This window comes from Marmota marmota, unplaced genomic scaffold (assembly GCF_001458135.2).
Source record: "Marmota marmota marmota unplaced genomic scaffold, marMar, whole genome shotgun sequence".
Classification (NCBI taxonomy): domain Eukaryota; kingdom Metazoa; phylum Chordata; class Mammalia; order Rodentia; family Sciuridae; genus Marmota; species Marmota marmota.
This window is the reverse complement of record NW_025999905.1, coordinates 11,195,825-11,219,423: the sequence shown is the minus strand read 5'-3', so window position 1 is coordinate 11,219,423 and position 23,599 is coordinate 11,195,825.

The following is a 23,599-nucleotide window of genomic DNA, read 5'->3' as shown; positions in this document are numbered from 1 at the left end:
CCCTCCATCCGATGTACTGATAGATTCAATGCATTTAACAAATACTGACTTTATTTTCACCTGGCATTATAGAATGAGCACTTTTCCCTTGACTTTATTATTCAAACATGATTTTGATTACCGTATTGTATTGTCATGTGGATGTATCACAACTTAATCCAAATCCTTTACAGTTGGGTAGCTAAGACATTTCCTTTCAAAAAGTACATTAGGCCACAAAAAGCGTTCCTATAAATGCTTCTTCTTTATAATTTTCTAATATTAGATTCCTAGAGCTGAAATCTCTGGGTAAAATGAACATACAGGTTTGTGAACACAAATGGCCAGAATTGCTTTTGCCAGTTCACACTCCATCCAACCAGCACAACAAGGATTTTTCCTGTCCCCCAGCCCCTTTGTCAGTACTTACAGCCCTTGAAACTTTTCCCATTTCTCCTTAACATAGGAACTGGATTAGTTCTGAAATGAGCCCCTTCACCTCCACCCCCCCCCCCTTTTTAACTCTCTCTTCCACTAGGATTCTTTTCACCTCTGCTATAAACACATCGGAACAAACAGGTAAGAGAAAAAAATATAAACACTAAATTAACCAAACAATAACAAAACCAGGAAATTAATTATTTTCTAATTCTCCATCTCTAGCACTTTCATTAAGATAAACTGAGATTTGGAAAATGACCTATTTATCTGTTTTATGAAGTAAAATTGTTTGTTTTCCTCTTCTTTCTCTCGACAACGTTTTAGTTACCTAGATGATTATATTCATATCTTTTAAGATACATTTAAAATTACTCATTTTGATACATGAAACAAAAATAGTTATTTCCCAATCCAAGCAGTATTCTGTTCCCCAACTCCTCATAATCTCTAGTGGCTCCATCAAAACCCTACATTAATTTACCCAGTTGTCTATTCGTTCAATCAAGTATTAACTTTTTATAGATAGTGTGGATGGTTTCAAAATTGAAGAGCCTTCCTTCAAGTTCTTCTGGAAATTAAGCATCATTTTTTGAATATCTGCAAATGTTGAATAAGTAAAAAGATATGGGGATTCAATTCTTGGAGTCCTTAATATTTTGTTGGAAGAACCAGTTTTGAAAATCAGAAATAACACAGAACTAGGTAGACAAGGGACCAAGCATCACTGGGTCCTGAAAAGTAAATGCAGCCATTCATTTTCCTTATTCCTCTTCCTCATATTTCATCTTACTGTTATGATCTGAGTAAACACATAATATTCCTATAGTGAATGCCTCTTCGGCATAGTAAATAATATCTAATGAACTTCTAAATGGAAAGGTATTACTCTATTATCTTTGTTGTCACTAAAAAACTACATTCACTGTTCTTATAACTGTTAGATTTTACAAATTCTTTGCTTTTTGTAAGTTTTTACAAGTCCCAGAATGTGATATCTTTTAAGTCATTATCATAATCATTCTACCACTAAAATAATTTGAAGCCTAGTAAGGATCAGAAACACAGAGAAATTAATTGATTTTTATTATTTACACCAAATCATCAATAGAAATAGAATGAAATGATCCACATCCCAACATTAAATCTGATGCACCACCATATTTTCACACAACTTTTCTAACCAGTGTTTTGTTTTAGTTCTCCCTATGATAGGTCCATGTAATTAGTGTACTTTGTAATAAAAACCTTTTTTTATAATACAGCACATGCTAAGTTAAAATTGGTTGTTGGTTTACTCTTTATAATTGTTTTACTCAATATTGATGGAAACATCAGTATACATTGACTTTTTAATAATTTCTACCATTTTTTAATCCTAATGGTGTCAGTTACTTTAAAAAATTATAATTGGTTCTTGAAATCTCAAAGTTACTTGAACATTTAGAATCTACATTTTTAGATGTTGCTTGGAGGCAATTTATTCTCTCTCTCTCTCTCTCTCTCTCTCTTCACTAAAAACTGCCTTTTGGTTTCAAACTAAGTTCCACATAACTCTCAGGTTACTATTAGTATTCAGACATGCAAACCATGAAAAGATATAAATGAAATCATATTTGAAAGGTATAATTAAACTTTTCAAAGAAAGCAAAATATATCAGAAGCTTTTTCATTAACAGGGAGCCACTCAGACTGATTATCTTCTACAGTTAGTTGCCCAATTTGAAAGCAGATCTGGGAAAAATTAGTGTTGGAGGTTCAGCCAAATATTCTGCTAGTATGCATGATTCCTGAATGAACATACAATTAAGGCCTGTAGGTTGGTGTTCATTATCACACTTGTCAGCATTCCCATTATAAAATACTCTGTGGAATTATGACATGGTTATCAAAATTGTGAGATGAATCTTGGTGAGCAAAATTTTAGGATATATTTTCTTCTTGATTACAAATCTTCAAAAGAAACTTCAAGCAGAACGAAGCCACAAGTACATTTTACAGTTCCAAAATGTACCTGTAACTTTAAAAACAAGAGGATTCATTTAATACAAATTAGATAATTATTTTGTTTTCATTAAAAAAACTAGTAGATAAATACTGAATATTAAATATTAAGCTGACTTCTTCAGATTGGTATTATTCATTAAATTGTGTTTCAAATGTTTTTCTATAAGTGGTGAAGTTTTGCTATATATCTTATAGCTTGGCTTAAATTCACTCAAAGATTTCTGAACTTTGCCAACATTTTGGGTGAAGTTAGGCCCAAGTTCTGGTCAGCACCATCTCTTCCTGTGAATATTGGCCTAAAAAAAGGTTACAAAACAAGAGTCAGCAGTTCTGACCATTTTGTTTTGACTTTGGGGTTTCTTTGAATCCAAAGCTCAAAACCAAACCTGGCGGAGAAGGAGAAGGAAAGGAAAGTAGCAATGCAAACTGACAGGAATAAAATACCAGAAAGATGGAAAAACTTCTGCAAGTCTCTATAAACCAAAGCCTATAACTTTATGACACCAAATTTTTCATTCTGTGACTAGAACACATTCCTTAGAGGAGTAAAAGAAAATGCAAAGAAAAGCATAGATATATTTTAAAACATTATTCATGACTGATACTTGGTAAAATATCATCCTTTATTTGGCAGAAAGCAATGAACTTTAAATATTTGGTAAAATCAAAAATTGGAAAAATAAGACTGATAGAAATCATTATAATAAAATGCCTTATATTTCTTAGTGCTTATTTTAAAAATACCATCCACTTAGCTTCTCTAATTTGATCTTCTTCATTGAATTTCCATAAGATCTAGAAACTCTCAATTAAATTGAATCATCCATGTGCCATCTTACACATTCTTTCTCTCATCATTGAAAACAGCATGATGCTGAGCTTCCTAAAAGAGGACTGATGGTCACATATAAGCACACATCACTTTGAAAGATATTGCCTTCAAAGATCAAAAGCACCTTAACACGTTCTGTGGATGATAAATTATACAAAAGGCTGGTAGGGTCTGGCTTCCTTAAAGGCCAGATTTTACAACTTTCTATTTAGGGCTCTGTGAAGGAGATTTCCACCTGCAGCCAACAAATGTAGATGACCTCAAAGCAGCTGTGATGGACAGGTTTGGGTTTTTTTTTTTTTTTTTGTAATATATATGATTTCCAATCTTCAAAAGGGAAGAAAATGCCTATGAAAATATGGAAATAGATCAGACAATTGGTGAACAATAGAACACAAAAATATCATGTGTTCAAATGACCGAATGGATGATCACACTCTTAGTATACTGCAGATAATTTTGTATCTTCTTCCAGTACTAGTAAAATCCCAAATATATTTGTTACTGGTCAAACCTTGAAGTGGTAAACTATATCAGTTCCCAGAGTTTAGTGAAATGTTGATGAAACCAGAAGTAGTCTCCAGGGAATAATCAAATAATTAGATCTAGATGAAGTAACAATATCCATAATAATAAGCAGTAATATCTATGATAATATATCTGTTATATTGCTTGCTTTTGACAGCACATGTTCTAAACCTTCTATTTAAAGTCCTCCTAATATTTTTAGGGTATAGACACTTGCTTCTTCCATAGTGCTGAGGAAACTATGGAGTAGAGAAGTTAATTTTCCCAAGCTCAATCAGCTACATAATAGTGAAGCTAAGATTTATACCAAGATAGGGATTTCAGAGATCAGATCTGAGGGGCTACTATTATTTGAAAACAAGTCTATACGATCATTATATTTAAATAGCAATGCTATAAGAGAAATGAACAGCTAGTCATTTTTGCATTGTCCTATGATCTCATAATTATTTCAAAATAAAAAGTAAAAAAAATGAAAAAAAAATCAAATGACTATTATGCCAAACCTTTTTGACCTTGTAAAGCACCATACAAATATAAATTATCATTAATTTAAAATTATCATTAAATTATCATTAATTTTAACAGCCATCCACAGAGAGTTGAATCATGCCTTATTTTATAATTTTGCTTGAAGAGTTTCATGAAAGTGAAACTAATATTTTGTATGTGGTATTATACGGATTCTGAAATAAAAAATGGAACTTGCTTTTTAACCTGATCCTAAAGGGTATAACTCTGGGTCCCTTGGTCTGGACTGACATGCTTGGCCAATACAGTCTCAAGTATAGATTTGTAGCATTTGTACATCCCAGTTCTTCAACTTACTAAATTAGATAATCACTTAAAACTTAAACCTATCTCTTCTGATCTATAAGTTAGACATCATAAATACAGTTATTTAAATAAATAGAAAAGATAATATAAAGAGCTAAGTATAGTGCCTCACATAGAATAAATATTTAGCCAATGTTGTTGTTGCTGTTGTATATATTATTTCAAACTTGAATGTGTATAGAAGACAAAATGATTCTGCCTTGTAGAAGGGCTCATGAGAACATACATGAAAGCAATTTTAAAATTCTCTTTTCTGGTAGATAAACAGAAAACTCCTACCTGAGATGTTTAAGTGGCTTCTACCTGTCTCCCACAAAAAGACATCAAGGATGAAAAGAAAAAGGGCCCCTCTTTGAAGCATCAAAAAGGGAATATGGGTCCCAAAGTACATCCTTGGACATCTTGTGTCCTATCTGTCATTTAGGCAGTCTTTAAAACTTTGACACCTGACATTACCCTCTTTTTTTTTTTTCACATAGAACTTTTTTTTTTTTGCACACTGACACTAGAATATTTATACAATATTTCACACACACACACACACACACACACACACACACGGTTTGTATTTTCTGGTCCAGATTCTTTTGCAAACTAAATAACATTTTTAAAAGATAAGGTTGGCCTTAGCGTGCAAATAATCTCTCAACATTTATAAATGGGTAGCTTTATTTTTTTCATATGTACTATTTCATATAATAATGTTTCCTCCTTACCTATAAAATTAAAAGGGGAATTATTAAATATTCTATTCCTTTTTAAAGTTTTGATTTAACTTTAAGTAGCTCATTTGAGGGCTGATGGTAAAGGACCATCTGAAATTTACTAAAATTTTTCCAACTTAGGAAACGTACCCAATTTCAAATATTCCGACCATGGGTTCATATTTTTGGCCAAAAAAGTGTGGTGACTATAGTTAACAAGCATTTGACAAGTAGTGGTTTTGCTAACTGCAGATCTTATTGAACATGCCACACCATTTCTTTCATCATTATTCATTTGCCTAATCTCACTAAAACCCATTAAAATTAGAGCAGATGAGCTCAGTTAAAATATATATTGGATGCCACTTTGTTTCAGGATGACAGAACCACAAGTTAAACTTCATACTCCTTATTAGTATACTACATTTCATCAAATGAAGTCAACTGCTTCTAAAGTTAACATGAAACAGGCTGAAAAATGCCCCAAACTCAGAAGCATTGCACGACAAAACACAACAAAAATCTTTCCAAATTACATCCACATGAAAATATGCACCATACCTCAATCCAAACCTCAGGGTCTTTACTCTGGATACTCTCAGACTTCTACTTATAAATCCAATCCCACACTCCATTGTACGGTCCACATATAAGCAAACCTGAATACGTGCAAAACTATTTCCATCAAAAAACCTTCACATGTACTTTAAAATAAATTGTGCATATATAAATATTTTACACCTAGTTTAAAACTTTATTTTTTTTTCTTTTTCCATCATGATTTGGTCATTTCACTTTTTTTCCCTACAAACAGGCGTGTTTTTTCTTGATACTCCAAAAGTCATAATATTAATGATTATTGAATTTACCCATCTTTTGTCACTGAAATAGTCATTTAAGTGAGCATCAACATCTTTTCACATAATGAAACCAAGCACAGGAATTACTCTAACTTTTCATCAAGCATTGGACCCACTTATGTATATCAAGCCTGAATATAATTACTAAGACCAGCAACCAGACAATGGTAGAGAAGAAAGTGTCTGGAATTGCCATTTGAGAACCTACAGAGTGCTCATTGATTAGATGAGGGTCATTGACTCAACGAGAAAAACAGAATTTTCCCTGGGAGCAGAGCTGCTTCCTCTTGAGGAGATTCAGGAGTATCTGCAGTTCAGGTAATTTACCATTTCAGAAAGGTTTAGAAATGATTCAATCCTCTCTGAACCTTGGCTGTGATTGAGAAGACCTAAGCCATATTTTACAATATTATGACATTTTGTGGGTTCTTACAGCTTGCCTACAGAAATTTTCCTTGCAGGAATTTAGCCTAAGGAAATAATCAAAACTATGCACAAAGATTGAACTATCAAATATGCACCTCAGTATTGTTAATAACATCAAATATGGAAAGTAACATAGAAAAACAATGCTGTTTTTTGGGGGAATGTTTAAAAAGTGAGACCCCATTTAAAACTATTATGGCCATTGAAAGTATACTGTAGAAGAATAGTTTATACTGGTGAAGATAGTTAAACAAGTGGCAAGAAAAGTATTTTATAAAACAATATGTAAGGCCTGATTTTATTCCTATTTCACATGAGACTGTGTACAAGTATATATGTATATATATCCATACCCTTATACCTATAAATATAAATGCTCATTTATACATTCTAGAGAATTGGTTGTATTTTTGTGCTTGTTTGTATTTTTCAGGTTGCTATCATCCTTTTGTAATTAGGAAAATGATATAATTACTTTAAATTAAGTGGGCAATACAACCATACAATTTATGAGCTTCACTCTTAGTGGAAGAGCAGGATGCTGTGACTGAGAACTCTTGCTTTCTTAATTTTAACACATTTAAACTAAGTATTTAAGGTCCTGAAAAGTGATGTTCTGTAACATTTTTCTTTTGGTTCTAGAAAGCAGAACCTTCCCAGCACAAAAGAGGCCTTTCCCGTCATTGCTTCTTTCTCTTTGCAAGGATTTTCTATATCCTGATTTCTAACAACCTACATTAATTCCCCAGTTTTTGTATTTTTCATATAAAGAAAATTTTTGAGGTTTTTTTAAAAGATTAATTTTAATTCATAAATCTATCTTTAATAAAATATGTATTCTGGTGGCCCTCTCAATAAAACAAAGTTGAAATTAATTAAGAAGCTATGGATTAAATTTATTATTGCATAACAGTTTAAAATTATAAAGAAAAAGTTCTTGGCAAAAATTCACTTCAGTTTTACTGACATTAGAATGAAAAACTCAACTAAAATACTGAGGGTTTCTTCTAAAACACATTTGAATTTACCCATAATTTAAACACACACACACACACACACACACACACACACACACAGTTTCTCTCTTTCTCAAGATAGCTAACAGTAATCTAAACTAATCCTAAGACATTTATTATCTCGTCAGGAATACATTTAGCATTTCTAATAATACTCTAGTTTTTATGCAAAAAAATAGTACTATAATAAATAAATAGTTTTATAATAAATAGTATTGTATTTATTATTTAATCTAGTGTGTGTGAGAGAGAGAGAGGATGAAGATAGAGACAAAAGCTGCAAAAATAAAATGTAACATTCAATTTTATTTTTTAAAAGATACATTAGTAAATGAAAAACCCTAAAGTTTTACATATTCATATATTTTTGCATATGTATTTTCTCATATTTTGCATATTCATGATTTGAAAACTTTGACATATAACAAAAGAAAAAAACACATTTCTAACATACATAATTTCAAAATACTTAAAACCTGAGCTGCTTTTAATAACTTTTATTGTTTTTAACATGTGACATTTTATCCCCATTAGCAATAACAGATGTCTAATGCATTAAAAAGGAAAATCCTGCACACGTGTTGAAACAGAGGACTTTACTGAAAGGAAAGCATGTGCTTTGATTTATATTAGTCAAAATTTAGATACTGTACTTGGTGCTATTTCAGGAAATGAAAAGGTGAGGAAACAGTTATATACCAGTAAACCGGAGCAAAAGTCTCCATAGAAACCAAAACAGTTTAAGTGGGAGCCACTTAAGCTAAATTAATACCTAGAATATGGTCATATTAGCCCCAAGAGAGCTAATTCGAACAAAACAAAACCCTGTCCATTGATTCACGCAGTTACATAGTATTTACAATTCTTCTTTGTTCATATTCAATTGTAAAAATTAATCAGTCACTGAGATTATGAAAATTCTGATGAATTCCCAAAACAAAACAGCATTGTTTTTTTTTTCCATTGTATTCAACTCTTCACTGATGAATAAAAGGAATACAAAGGGCAAATTCAGAAATGGTGATCAATAAATCCAATTTTGTTTGTTTGGCTGGTGTTTTGCCTCCACTTGCACAGGCACCTTCTTCCCTGCAGGCTGTTCCACAGAGTTATTGCAACCTTCCACTCACTGAAGACAGCCCAGAGATAGGTACTTCAAAGCCAATGGAGATGGCAATTCATTTACTGAACAACTACAGTGTACTAGCTGTTTGCATAAATTTTGTCATTCAGATTTTACAAAATAGCAATATGGGTATTAATATATTTATTTTACAAATAAGGAAACAAGTTTGAATTAATTAAAACAGCATGCCCCAATTTAGACAATGGTGATCTAGTTGCCTCTATCTCTAGAGGTAACCTTGACGAATGCTGCTCTATTGTAGCCAGTGCCCATGAAAATGAGATGCCAGCTTGCATAAAATCCTTGCAAAAGTGACTCAGCATTGTTGGGGGTGGAGGTGGACCATGAGCACTTTTACAAGCACTAACCGAAAAAAAATCTCTATAAAGTTACTATTCCTATTGTTTCAATTTATATCATCTTTCCAAAAGTATGTGTTGCAACTGGGGTAATTTCTATTTCATTTAATTTGTATGAGGTTTCCCTAATCTCATTTTACATATTACTATTTCTTCAGGTTCATACAATGAGAAAGAAATAGTGCTCTGAATCTGAATTTTTTTTTAAGCTTCAGAAATACACGTAGGTGTGTGCACGCATGCACATGTGCATTTGCCATATATACATATCTCCTTCTGTGAATGATATAGTCAAAAGGCTACTAATGCAAGACCACGCCACCCTTGGTCTTTCCTTCCAGCAATATATTTCATTAAAGTCTCTACTTCATAGTCGATCATATTATAGGGTGCCAGATAAAATATCCTATTTATGATTTTTATCCTATTTATGATACTTGAAATAGTAGAGGGAGAGGAAGCAGGAAAAGGAGAAAGTACAGGGAGAGAGAAAGAAAAGAAGAGAATATGACCATTAGATAAATCTACATCCTGTGTTTTAGTTCAAGTCTATCTCCACTATGGTCAAAATGGATATCAATACCCTTGTTCTATTGGGCAGAGTTACTTACTTTCAGGTTTATTCTCTTTTCCCCCAATCTCTTTAAAATTGTTTTTTTTTAAATGAGATGAATTTTTTAAAATATAAAAATCTAACATTAAAACAAAGAAAATTTGTAAAGATTTGTGCAATTTGTGGGTTTTAAACTAAGCCTAGATCATGTCCATGTGCAATGCTAGTATAAGAAGTAGTTTGCTAAGTTATACTGTCACAGACAAGGAGTCCAAATAAATGACAAGAGCAGCAATGAGGTCAGGAATGTTAAGGCCCTGGCCAAGAGCACAGTGTGTACAAAGGCCAAGGAAACTTTCTTTCACAGAAGAAGACACTACTCAGACTGACAGTAACTGTGAGTCCGAGGATGGCTGGAAAATTTTCATGAAGGTTTACATGAAATTTATTAGCAAATGGATGAAATGACAAAAGTAAATGTAATTCTCAGATTTATGGCCTTTAATTCAAAAATGAGGTTCAAGCATTGGGAGAATTTCCCAAATCAAACAATGTTATTTATAACAATTTCTTCATCAGCTTAAAGTACATTATTACATTTCTAATTTTGTGGATGTTCCTTAAAAGTACTTACTCTTTTCATACATGTAATATGTTTCATTTGTGCTCTGATTTTCTACAATTTATCTGTAGTTGCTTTTTCCTGCTTCTATATCATTAGCTATTGGATTTCCATGTATTATTCTATTTCACAGTTCTATTCATTGTTCATTTATCATCCATGACACAAATGACTACCTAAAACAGAACAAATTAAAAAGTCATTATAGCTCTCTTGTACTTTCTTATTCTTCTCTCCCAGTTCCTTCTCTCTCTCTCTTTCTCCCTCTTACTTACCCACCATCTTTTTTATTAATTTTATACAGACATTGTCAGTTGAATTCATTGACTAAATTTAATATGCTACCATGTAAAATTAAGTTTCTTTTAAAGACTATTTCCTTCTGTAAAAGTGTACACAAATTGTATGCTTCCTACAGAAATTACAGAGGAACAAAACATGAAGATATATTTTATTTTAGCTTTGTGAAGTTATTGGTCTACATAAATGTCTCCTTTGGGAAATAGGAGTTGACAAAATGATCAAGAAGGTGAACAATTTCCTGACTCCCCTTACCCAAGTCAAATGTTCATGGTCATTCTTATGTGCAGCCCTAAACTATACAAGCACATAAATGTCATGGTGAGGAGAGAGTGAAAAGTAGCAACAATGCAGGCTCAGTTTACATTTAAATTGGGCTGGATCAGATTGAGTTTTCTTGCTGTGTTCACTATCCAACTCTTGTGCTAATTTTCATTACCAATTTAATAAAAATCTTTCATCTATTTACTGGATACCTTCTAAAGACATGGCTCCACTCTCTAACAGTTTTCTATTTGGGTAAGAATTTTTGCCCCAAATCAGCTCATAGTAGAATTAAGGACATAAAGTTTGACCAATATATGCAGATATTGGATAGGATATATGGGGAAACAATAAAATGAGCTACTATGATGAGATAGGAGAATATAAGTCAAGTATTGTAAGTTCTATAGTGTTTTATACTGCAATATCCATAAGTTGAGGCTACTGGAGATCGTAACAGGTAACAGATTGAGCAAAACTGACATAGAACTGGAGTGCAGATCATGACTAAATGCCAAGGAGTAAGTTCTAACATTAGAGCTAGTTGAAACCAAGAATCACTCCTGTTCATTATTTTTAAGAGTCTGATAGTGATTTGCCAATATCCATTCTCCATTCTTCTTCTTTTTTTTTTTCCAGAAGTGCAATTTGGGAGGTTTTCTAGCTGTGTTAGTCAGCTTTCCACTACTGTAAAATAGGCCTATGATAATCAACTTATAAAGAGAATAAATCTATATTGGCTCACAGTTTGGGAGGTTTTAATACATGACTAATCTGCCTTGTTGCTTTTGGACCTGTGGTGAAGCAGCATATCATAGCAGGAGTGCAATAGAGGAATTCCATTCAACTATGGCCAGGTATGAAAGAGAAAAAGAAACTAGGGTCCTATAATCCCCTTTGGAAGCACACCCCCCATTGACTTAAAACCTACTATTATGCTCCACCTCTTAAAAGTTCCATCATTTCCCAATATTGCCAAAGTCTGGGAACCAAACTTTTAACACATGGTCCTTTTGGTTACTTTGCACATCCAAACTATATTTCTGCACTATGTCCACTGCATGCATGTCTATATCATAAGGCAAAATGCATTCAGTTCACCCCAAGAGTCATCAAAGTCCTAACAATTCCAGCATTGCTCAAAAGCCTAAGTTCAAAGTCTCCACTAACACAAGTCTAAGTTCAAAGTCTCCTCTAAGACTAAAGGCAAATAGTTCTGAGACCCTGCAAAAAAGCAACAAAAATAAATAAATAAAGTTACCTGCTTCCAGGATATAATCCACAGGGCAAACATTTTAAACATTTAACATGACCATCTAACTAATGAATGTGTTTCAAGGTCTCATTTGCATTAGTTGTAGCCATATGACTAAAATCTAGTATTGGGGTATCAGCAGAAGTCACAGATAAAATTTCTACAGTGGAATCTTAAGGACAAAACTGACTTTCTTGCTTTTCATTCTTCCCACCAGATGAAATACAAAATTGGCATGAGACCTGGAGTGGTCATTTCTGTCCATGAAATTGCAGCCATATTTTTGAGGATGGCAAAGCAGTAAGTAAAATCTCCATCATGGTTGAGGCACTGAGCCAAGCCTACAACACATATTCAAACTCTTCATAATATAAACAAGCGCCTTGATTAACTCACTATATATATTTATTTTGTATTTCCTTGTTATTGTGCCATATCTTACTTCATCCATCACTTCATCTCAAGTATCTGACACACACTGTGTTCTCATTAATATTAGGAACTCCCAAGGGACAGAGTAGTCTCAGACTATATTAAAGATTTTCATGTATCAAAGCAGAGTACAAGGAGACAAGGGCCAAGCTGAAATTGTTGTGTGTTAGGATGATATGAGGGAGGAGGTGCTACACACACTAGTTTATAGTACACTTCAGTTCCTCACAGCCTAGCTTCATCTCACAAGGCACCATTCTGATTTTCAGAAGGGGAAAACAGCCTAACTATATAAAATAATAAGGACTGAATCCATCTCTGTAGTGATTTTTCTGTCTTCAACAATAGAGATTTGGGCTGATGTTACTGAAATGTAGCTTATGATGACTGAATGATCATTGTTATAACCTTACCTCCAAATAGAGGTAACAAAGCATCCCAGTTAAGCATACATCCTTTTAATATTTTGGTGGGCTCAGTGTACCTCTTAAGAGAAAAATCATCATTTCATTGGTAACTTAGAATATTGCATTTTATTATCAAATTTCAGTAAACACAAACTCAAGTCACTTCTCAATAACTTCCCATATCTCAGTTAATAAAAATGATATTTACAGAAGATAACCAGAAGTATATGTATTCTTTTAGATCTTGAAAACCTATATATCTATATTGCGATTCTGTCATATGAGCAGAAGGAAATTTGCCTCTAGTAAAATTTTAGTAAATCAATTGTTTTGTCGCCACCATAGTGCCATAAACATACATTAAAAGTTCTTACTTTTTTAGAAAAAAAAATAAAACTTTCTGAGTTTTAATTAACATATTATCAAGAAGATTATCCTTTATGATTTTTAATGCTTCTTCCTCCATGAAGCTAAGTAAAAAATTTTGTTTCAGGTCATAATACCAGGAACAGTTGGGCATCTTTCAGACAGTGTATGTGTGTGTGTTTCTGTGTGTTTGTTTCCTTATGGATTCCATAAATCTTAACAATGGTATATAATACCTGTTCACATTATCTAGTAGATTTAGAGTCAAGTGTTGGACTCACCACTGAAAAATACATTAAGAAATTGTACATACATTCTACTGCTAACTCAGTTAAGTTTTACTTTATCTTGTTTGCTTTTTTAATTAATTTATCTTTGTTTTGCTAAATGTCTTCCTGATTTTCTTTTGTTGACATCACTGATTTCCATTCTTTTTCTGTACTTAAATGTGTATTTAAAAATGAACATTTTTATAAAATGTTCTTGTTTAAGAATGTTTTATTTTGTACTTTTGTTGCCATTTTTTAAAACAATTAATTACACCTCACTCTTTGTTTATTGCATGGCTATACATCACAGTTCTTGGAAGTATCTTTCTCAATAAGCTAAAAATGTATTTGACTCTTTTTTTTCCCTTTGTCTTTCTATATTTTTACTTCATGTAGTCACTTACATGCAGTCTTAGCTGGGTATATAAACTTGTTAGACGACAATATTCTTTGACATTTGTTCTTATCAAGATCCATTTGGTAACCTGATTTTCATTCCTTTGTAGATGATTAATTTTCCTTACCTGGATACCTATATAAGATAATATCTTTAATAGTCAAAAATATCCTGAGAATATTTATGGTTATAGATCTGCTTTCATGAACTTGGCCCAGAATTTAGTGTGCTATTCCATTTTATGAACTCTGTTATTATTTGGATATGTTTTCTGTCATTTACTATTGATTATTGCTTGTTTTCAATTTGTCCTTGTTTTTTCTTAGGAAAATGAATTATCTCTAATTTCACAAATATTACCATAAATTGTCCTCTTTCCATAAATCCCTATGTCCCTTCTTTGGTTTATTTTCTCTCCATTGCAGTGATCATAATTGTTTTTCAGTTTCAGTCCTCATCTTTTCCTCACACATACTCACACTTGTGGTGACATCTCTCAGTTACATAGCTTAAAATTCTATTTATATGCTAATGAATTCCAAATTTTACCTCCATTCCACAAACTTCAGACTCACATATCCAATTGCTTCCCAACAATTCCACTTGGATTTCCAGCTGACAACTCAAATTTAACATGTGTGAAACAGAGCTGTCTCCTCTGGAATAGGTTACATCCATAGCCTTCTCTATCTCAGTGGTTACCAGCTCCCCTTTTCTTTTGCTCAGATCAAAAGACTTAAGATTTCTCTCTCTCATACTTGATGTTTTATTTTTAGTAAATCCTGTTGGCTTTACCTTCAAAATATATCTAGAATCTAACCACCCCCCCCCCCAACTCCAACTCCACTGCTACTAGCCAAGTTTAGGTCACTTCTCACTTAGATTACTGCAATGACCTCCTAACTAGTCTCTCTGTTCCTCCCAAAGAAAAGCCCACATGTGACATCAAAGTTGGCTCAGTTCTATGTCAACATTATTCCTTCTTGGACAAGGATATTGTGGTCAAGTAAATACTCATGAGTTATGATCAGAATGGACCATTCCTTAAATGGATGTGTCATTCTGAGGAATCAAAAAGACAAAAATGATATTTCAGCAGTCAAAAAATAAACTGTTCTTTTATTCTAATGGCCACAGCCTCTGACTGGGTACTTCACTTTCTCCTGCTTTATTATACAAATGTCTGTTGTTGTTTTTAAATTACACAGTTGAAAGACCCTCTTCTTCCAGCTCAGGGTCAATGACTTAACTTCTTCTTTGCAAAGAACATAAAATAGAGAGTTTACAATTAATTTTTGCTTTATTGCAGGTTTTTCTGCTCACCAATACTTGTTCTGTGTCATGTCATTCTAGCGCTATGATACAAAACAGGATAGTGTCCCAATTATTTGTTAATAATGTTTAGGTGATAAAGACCAGAGGTATTTATTGAGTAATTTTAGAATCCAGGAAGATATATGTGAGTCTTAGTGGGAGATTACACTCCTTTCATGAGGACTTGGATGAAAAAGGTGGCCTGAGAAAGACTGAGAATTGACAGTGGTCTATATTATTAGGCTGAACAATCAAATATCTACTAAAATGTACTGATTTGCACTGATGGGAAGACTAGGTTATTTGAGAATAGCGATAAATTTGAGATGTTTGTAAGAAACTCACTATGGTAGCTCATAGACAGTTGAAGATAACAGCTAAAAAGATTCCACACAGTTCAGAAGTTGAAGAGATAGCATGCCTCCTGCTACCAATCCTTGACAGATAGGACATGGATAAATGATTGAACCTCCTCCAATTAGTGTCCTTTTCCTGAACTTTGAGTCTTTAGGGAATGATGCATGGATATAAAATTAGCTGCTCTTCAAACAGAACTGGATCATCAATTAATTTCATTTACCCCTTAAATCCTTCCTTTTGCACTTAGAATTGAATGCTATTGCTTAATGTCAAGCTCCTGCATAACTTAATCCTTATTCAAAATAATAATATCAAACATATACCAAGTACCAGCCACCATTGTAAGGAGTTAGCCCTTATCAATTAATCCAGTCATCACACCAACTTAATGATACTCAGTATTCCTTCCCTTTCATAGGAAGCATGGAGGGGTAAACAAATTATCTAGGGTCACTCAGGCATTGAGAAGAGAATCACATATAAACCCAGGTGGACTGTCTCCAGAATTCAGGTTCTTCTCCACTACACTGTTCTCTACAGTTACTCTTCCTTGCCAGAAAAGAAAGAGGCATTCAGAAGTTCTAAGTCCTCTTATAGTCCTAGTACTCTGAGTTTTTGCTTTTTTATAAGCAGTTTCCCCAGTTCTATAATTATAATGGTTTAAGACATTAATGATAAATGAAAATAGAATGATCATCTAATCTAATTGCCTTAAAGATTACCTAGGTTCCTTTTGTTTTTAATTAAATTTATTTATTTATTTTTGGTGCTGGGGATGGAACCCAGGGCTTTGTGCATGCAAGGCAATAGTCTACCAACTGTGTTTTTATTTTATGGCATTATTCTAATAAGCAAATCTCTGACATACCTATTAACACAGAGAAACAGTAAAACTAGGGACTGTGATTACAAATTCTACTGCTGATGTATTCATATGTAAAGTTGGATTGGCTTTCTGTCTTTCAAAATTTGCCATAAAATTCTCTCCAATTTAAAAAAAAAATGTTTTCAATTTTCTAACAAAGTATTATGGTTTAGATATGAGGTATCTTCAAAAGACTCATGTGTGAGACAATACAAGAATGTTCAGAAGTGAAATTATTGAGTTGTGAGAGCCTTAACATAATCAGTGCATGAATTTACTCATACAGATTAGCTGGTATAACTGTAGACAGGTAAGTGCATGGTTGGAAGGAGTAGGGTAAAGCTCTATTTGCTTCCTGCTTGTGACATTCTGAGCTGTTTTCTTCTGCCATGCTTCTCCACCATGATATTCTGGGTCACCTTAGGCCCAGAGCAATGGAGTCAGGTGTCTATGGACTGAGACCTCTGAAACTGATAGCCCTAAACAAACTTTTCCTCCTCTAATTGTTCTTTTGGTCACAACAACACAAAATCTGGCTAAATCGAAAAGTATTTAAAATATCTAATAATTCTCTATAAAATATCTGAATGCCCAACTTTTATATAAGAATCAATATAATGAAAATAACAGTGAAAGAATGTTACTTACATCTAGGAGTTTATTTTTCCTAAGGTTATTTTGGACTATAGTCTATTGTGGTGGAGGGACTGGATAAAAATAAATTAATTAATACAATTCATTTGCCATATCTGTTCCCCAGATATTAAAAATTATTGCCTACTTGCTTGAGAATTAACATCTTTAGTTTTTTTAAGTTATATTTAATTATTACTTCTCCTCAGTCTTGAAACTTGCTGTGAAGTTAAAATTGCCACTAAAGTGCTCACGATAGTTTTGTTTTTTTCAATCTTCATTAAATATACTTCATATTGCCTGGAAATATCTCTACTCTTAAACACAACCACAATAACAGATATCAACACATTTTTGTCAAATTACAAAAGAATCAATAGGCACATAGCTATTAATTGATGCTGGTTGAAACCAGAATTCAGAATGCCCCCAAAAAACAGAATCTTACAGTTTCTCAAGGTCTTGACTACAGTGAATGAGAATAAGTCTCATCTCTTGCAGCTGTCTTTCCCTAAGGTAACTAAGATGGGAAAGGCAAAGGCATGGAGCCTCACTTGCCACAAGAAAAAAACAACTTGACTTTAATTGTGTAGGTCAAAGAAAATAACTTATGAGCTAAGAGTCTAGGCAACTAAATAGGATTTCTAAAATTCTATCATGGTTAGTAGCACTTTTTATGAAGGAATAACACAGTATTCCCTAGATGAGATACACCCTGAGATCCAGTAATGAGAACATATTACCATCTTTACCCTAATTTAGGGAAGAGAACACCCAGGAGGTGGGCATCAACCTGAATTAAAAGTTTCATGACATTTCAACCTGTCTTTTGTTATTACAACTTGGGCAAGGATGACAAAGATTTTTAAAACTAAATGTCTATGCCAAAGGACAGGCAACTACTTGCCACAATGTCTCTGAGGACATAGAGGTTAATAATCTGGGTGCTTTCCTATTTCCTACAAAGTGTATTAATTTCTTTCTTCTGATATTTTAGCCTTCCATTCCCTTACTATCAAGCTTCATTCTCTCTTGCTTTCTATCACTCTTACTTGCCCAGGCTCCCTCTTTCACCCTCTCCCCAGATTTCGTTCCATCTCTCTTGATCTCCTCCTTGTTATTCTCCTTCTCTCTCCCTCCCTCCCTTCCTCCCTCCCTTCCTTTTTCCTCTTCTTTTTCCAGGTCTCTGGTTGATTGCCAGTTCCTCCAGCAAAGTCTCAGAGAATGTGATTAGGGACATATCTGCTCTAAGAAACAAGTGTAATGCAAGAGTTTAAGCTGAAACTGAAGCAAGATTCTCTAGCCTAGCTGTCCTAGCAATCCAGCAGAATGATTAAATTCTTCCAGAAAAAAAATATCTAAGACATAATTCATTTTAATTTACAAAGTAAGCCAATGCTCTCAAACCTTTCAAGAGAAGGAAGCAGAGAGAGGAAAAATATCTTAAATAAAATATTGCATATAATATTTTGGGGGAAGTGTATTGAAAGTATCTTAAGAAATTCTATTTTCATATTTCTGCAAATAATTTATTAACCTGTTATACACATTTAAATGCACTTGTCAAACTACAAAACATAGTTTCTGTGGAATTTTCTATATAAAAACACCCCAGACAACCAAATTGAAAATTCAAACTTTCTATTGCATTTTGAAATATTCATTATTTTTCATCTCCAAGCATAACTTTAAAATTAACTAACTAAAATTCTATGTCATCAAGAATTTTGTACAAAATTGTACTAGTGTATTATAAACATTTTTATTTGAATTACAACAGTAGCATTTTTGTATATTTTCAGAAATGCATACTTTTATTTGGGGCCTAAATAAGGAAAAAATGGTATCTTAGAAACATCTAAAGCTTCAATAATAAAGCATGTTTGTTTTTAAAATTCAATAAAATTCATATAAATCAACCAGACATTTCCAAAGTGATACTCATTAATTGTGTGGTATTTCTGCTATTTCGTTAGCTTTCTTCTATGAGCTTTTTAAATTAAGTTCTCTGGGAAATTGTGTCCTCTTGTGGTCACTGGCAAAAACAACATGTTTTCTGAGGGAAGAACCAAACCAAACAATGGAATTAGGACTCTGAACTTCAGGAAAAGAAGATCCCCTGAAGCAGCAAAGAAAGATAAAGGGTATGAGTCTCTGAAGGGAACTTTAATTAGGAAAACATCAAAATTGTTCGATTTGTATTTAAATTACCAATCATTGGATGGTTAAAAGACACACAAATGCTTACTAGGCAGCACAACTAACATTGATAAGTCTTATGAGTGACTGTACATTTCTTACATTATTTTTTCAGTTATTCCAGCAGCTCATTGTAGTAAGTTGTGGGCATGTATATCAACAAAGTTAATTGGCAGTTGAGATGGGATACCAATGGACAGGCTGCACTTTCCTATACGGTTAGGAAAAAAAAAAAAAAAAAGGGCAAAATGTTATTCAAGACCCCATATATTTCCACACCAAACTTTAGTCCTGTTCCCCCTATGTCTCTTTATTCAATCTTCAATTTGAGAACAAAATGTCAGACATTTTAATGATTAATATCCATTTGAAATTTCCATTTGCTCATTTGAGATGCTCCTCAATTTCTTTTTAAAATAATTTTATTTGTTCCTTATTCTTAAAGAAATTCAGGAAAGGAAAGGTAGGATCAAAAAAATTCAGAAAAAGAAAGGTAGGATTAGTTATGTTCACAAATTAAACCACCTCATTAAAAGAGAAAGAATGAGTTCTTATTTAGGGCAAGATGTTCAAACATCAGTAAGACTACCTGGGTAATCAAAGAAGAATCTCCTTTTACACAGAGTTGTCAAATTCCTTCACTCCCGCAGACACAGACTTTATATTCCACTTTAATCAAATTCTGTCATTTAAATAACACATTGGGCAGTCTCTGTAAAGTGTTCAAATACCATTCAACCTATGATGTACAACCTCATCTGAGATCTACTCAACTGCAACCCTTCCAATTTGCGCCCCCTTCTGTAGGAATGCTCCTGGGTTTCGCTTAGGCAATTCAGAGAAATTAGTTCACAGAACTCAAAGCCAAAAAAAACAGGTGACAAGTCATCTAAAGAGAACGAAGCAGAGGAACAGATTGGAGAACCCACATTTTGCACAAGCCCAAACTCCCAAACTTACCAGCTTACTAAAAATTCTACAGTGCATTTCTTTTCCCTATTTGAGAGTATTTATAATTCATTGCTGCTAAGAGAATGTCAGTGCATATTCAAACTGTAAGGATACAGAGACTTATTGCATTTGCTCAGTATGAGATTTCTAGCTCTGTAACTTCTAACAGTATTTTTTTTTCAATTTTTTAACACAGCACACATTCCTCAGGAAGGACTGCAAACATGCCAAGTTTGCAGTTTGAAAACAAAGCTCGTTTTTAATTATCCAAGTGCAAAAGAAATTTTTTTTTGCTTTCAGTTAAACTTTTTTTCAGGGACCTTATTTTAGAAGTAGACAAAATGATCGAATCCCAATTAATCTAGCATTGCCAAAGAAGGTAGTCCTCCACTGACATCCTTCCAGACCACGTTCAGTCCTCTTAGAAAAACTCCTAACACGATTTTCAAAAGCCTGAAATTTGGATTTCAGAATGAAGTACGCTTTCACATATTAAACAAAACATTGTGGAAATTAAAATTATTGTTGCATATATGAGATATCCAGAATTATATCTGGCTTGTCAGCACATTAAAAAAAATAAAAAAAAAAAAAAGCCATTCTTGCTCCAGCAAGTGTGGAAAAGAAAATTGTTAGATAAAATGTTAGAGCCCACTATACATGAACAGAGTGGACAGCCTGCCACTGGCATATTGCAGTTTGCAAAAGCAAAGATTATCCAGCCCCAGGCATTTTTTGAAAGGTAATTCACCTAGCAAGCTACTACTTTTGCTCAAAATGTAATTTTCCAGCCTCACTTAAGAACTCAAAAAACTGGTCTCATCCTCTACTCCTTGCAAGAGTTCAAGAGAAATTTTGTCTTAGAACTGAAGTCATCAATTGTGACCTTTTGGGAAGCTTCCATGGCCAGGATACTTCTGGTTAGGTCATTCATTTTAAACTCTCTTTAAGCATTCTGGCATCCAGAGCTTGGCCTCAGCTGTGAGGTCCATCTACAGAAGGCCAGGAGCCATTCACCTGCTGGAAGTTAGTGCCAGAGAAGTACTAGGCTCCCTTGTTTAAGAATTTGTCTTAGAGATTGATGACTTTGCAAGTCACACCGGCTAATGACCCCTGGTTGCTGCACCATCATGGACTCTGCTTCTCCTCCACCTTGTACGACCCTTCCTCCTCCCCAATTCCCTTTGGTCAGGTAAGGTTTCCTTTACACTTTGCCCACACTTTCCTGTCTTGCTTACCCCCGGTCACAAAGGAAAGAGTCCAATCATTCGATCTCTTTCTTTTTGAGACTCAACTACAGGGGGAAAAAAAAAGTAAGATTTGAGACTGATATTAGCATAAAAAAAAAAAAGACAGCTAAAGTGGAAAATTTTCAAGATTTCTGCAGCCTCCTTCAAAATAAGAATTTTTGAATAATCTGCAATTCAGACTTTAAAAAAAGAGAACACTTGGTAGAGAATGGAGCAGAATTTCTGCCTTGTCTGTTTCCAAGAGATAAAATCCTATAGGCAGAAGATGCAAATACAAGGGTGCACGGGATGACTTTGCTTTGACAAGAAACGCCTTCGTGCTATTGAAATCAAGTGGAGGTCAAGTAGAATCCGATTTTCTGACAGGCTGTCATTTTAAAATATGGCAGCGGCTCCAGAAGCAGGCCAATCGGCATGCTGCGGTCATTGTTTCTGAATATTTCTGTGAAAATGGTGAAGGAAAACCCCAGCAGGGTTCCCATCCCTTGGAAACACAGTACTGTTTACCCCTCGCGGGAGAGATAACTCTTGCCCTCACACCCCAACAAAGGCTTAGCCTTTCAGCCGGCCCAAAGAACTCCAAACCCCAGGGTTTCCGGGACCGAAGCTGCGAGCCTCAGCGGGGCACAGCCACGTGGCCTGCCTGCGCGTCGCCTGGGCTCCCGCCTCCTTCTCGGAACATCCGTGGCCAAGACCCTCGGTCCAGCCCAGAAAAGGGTGCTTGCTGAGTTAGCAGTTCCCACCCGCGAGTTCGGACTAGGAAGCCAGTGGGCGGACCTCTCTGCCTGTGCAGGGCGAAGCACACAACTGGGTGCCCCCCAAATCTGCCCTAAACTATTGCCTTTGGTCTTTTGTTTGATTTAAAATGTAAAAGATGAACATGAAACTGTTATTTCACTCCAACTCCTTCCAAAAGGGAGCAAGGATAGCTTTGCCAAGATGGGCTTTTCTTCCACAGCGGCTTCTCTTCCCGCTCAACTTTGTTACTTCCAGTTTACCAGAATCTGCCTGAACACCCGCTTTGGGGATCTTTGATTTAATTCACTAGATAGAAATGCTTAAAGTGAAAACGTGTTCAAATAATTGGAATGCACTTGGGGCGTTGAGAGCATAACTGCCCACTGGACCTCTTTGGAAGGGGAGCTGGAAGATGGGTACTCTCAAGAGCAGGCAGCCCCATAAGTATAGGCGCTATCGAATCCCCGCATCACTGTCTGATGAACTGACCTTCCAAGGTCACATGCGGAGACTGACTTGGCGGTGCGATGGGGATGAAATGGTCAAAGGGTTCTCCACCTTGGGCTGCTGCGCCGGGTAACCGGGCCGCGGTGAAGGCGTGTGCTGCACTCCTCCAGCTTTGCTCCTTCCCCAAAGACAAGGCTTCCCTCGTTGTGTGGGTAGGGGTAGGGGAGAGAATGAACTTCTGCCTCTAACACTTTCAGAGGCGCAGTCCTTTGGGTACAGAGAGGCTGTACACTGTGTCACTGCAGAGGGAAAAGGAGGGCCCAGATGCTTCTCCCGGAGGGGTAAGAGATCAGGCCGGGGCATAGATCCACAGCCCCTGCTACGCAGCCACGTCCTCAGAAACACCCTCGACCTTAAGCCCCGGCCGCCGCGGTGAAGTCCTGGGGACCCCAAGAGTTCCTCTACCTGACCACTGGGTGGACTCCGCGGTTGACACTTTCTTGCCACTCTACCCGCTCTTCCCCGCGCCCAGGACTCCCAAACCGGCCCCAAAGACCTATAGGGATCCGAGGAGGGATGAGACATCACCCACTGCGTAGAAGCTGTTGCCACCGTTGCTGTCACAGCCACTCCGTTTGGGGCAGCTACAGCGGCCAGCACAGTCCCCTCTGGCCGTTTCCCGGCGCTGCGATAGGGTGCGGGGGCGCTCCCCAGCTCTACGGCACGGAAGGAAATCGCCCCACTCCTGGCGGAGAGGGAAGGGGAAGGGCAGCAAGGAGGCGGGCGGAGGGGCCGGCCGCCCGGGCCAGGTCGTTTTTGAATGGTTTGGGAGGACGAATTGTTAGACCCCGAGGAAGGGGGGGGA